Source organism: Heterodontus francisci, unplaced genomic scaffold (genome assembly GCF_036365525.1).
Source record: "Heterodontus francisci isolate sHetFra1 unplaced genomic scaffold, sHetFra1.hap1 HAP1_SCAFFOLD_51_2, whole genome shotgun sequence".
In the NCBI taxonomy this organism is placed as follows: domain Eukaryota; kingdom Metazoa; phylum Chordata; class Chondrichthyes; order Heterodontiformes; family Heterodontidae; genus Heterodontus; species Heterodontus francisci.
In genome coordinates this window covers 9,435,645-9,436,407 of record NW_027141369.1, presented here as the reverse complement: position 1 = coordinate 9,436,407, position 763 = coordinate 9,435,645, and positions in this window count along the sequence as shown.

Here is a 763-nt window from a genome sequence, read left to right as displayed (position 1 = left end):
GAGTGATCCTCCTGTGCAATGTGGGATGTCAGGGACACTTCCAGTGTCCAGGGCGAACACGTGTGCAGGAAGTGACTCCAGCTGCAGCTACTCGAAATCCACGTTTCGGATCTGGAGCGGTGGCTGGAGATACTGTGGAGCATCCGCGAGGCTGAGATCATTGTGGATAGCACATATAGGGAGGTGGTCACACCGCAGGTAAAGACTGCTCAGGCAGAAAGTGAATGGGTGACCTCCATGCAGAATAGAAGAACGAGACAGGTAGTGAAGGAGTCCCCTGGATCCATCTCGCTTTCTAACAGATTTTCTACTTTGAATACTGTTGGGGGAAATAGCTTCGCAGGGGAATGCAGCAAGAACCAAGTCTGTGGCATCACAGGTGGATCAGCTGCACAAGAGGGGAGGAAAAGGAGTAGAAGAGCTATAGTGATAGGGGATTCTATCGTAAGAGGTACAGATGGGCATTTCTGTGGCTGAAAACGTGACTCCAGGATGGTATGTTGCCTCCCTGGTGCTAGGGTCAAGGATGTCACAGAGTGCCTGCAGGACAAGGGGGAGGGTGAACAGTCAGAGGTCATGGTACACATTGGCACCAATGACATAGGTAGAAAGAGGGATGAGGTCCTGCAACCAGAATTTAGGGAGCTAGATAGCAGATTAAAAAGCAGGACCTCAAAGGTTGTAATCTCCGGATTACTCCCAATGCCAATTGCTAATGAGTATAGGAGTAAGAGGGTAGAGCAGATTAATGCTTGGCTGAGGA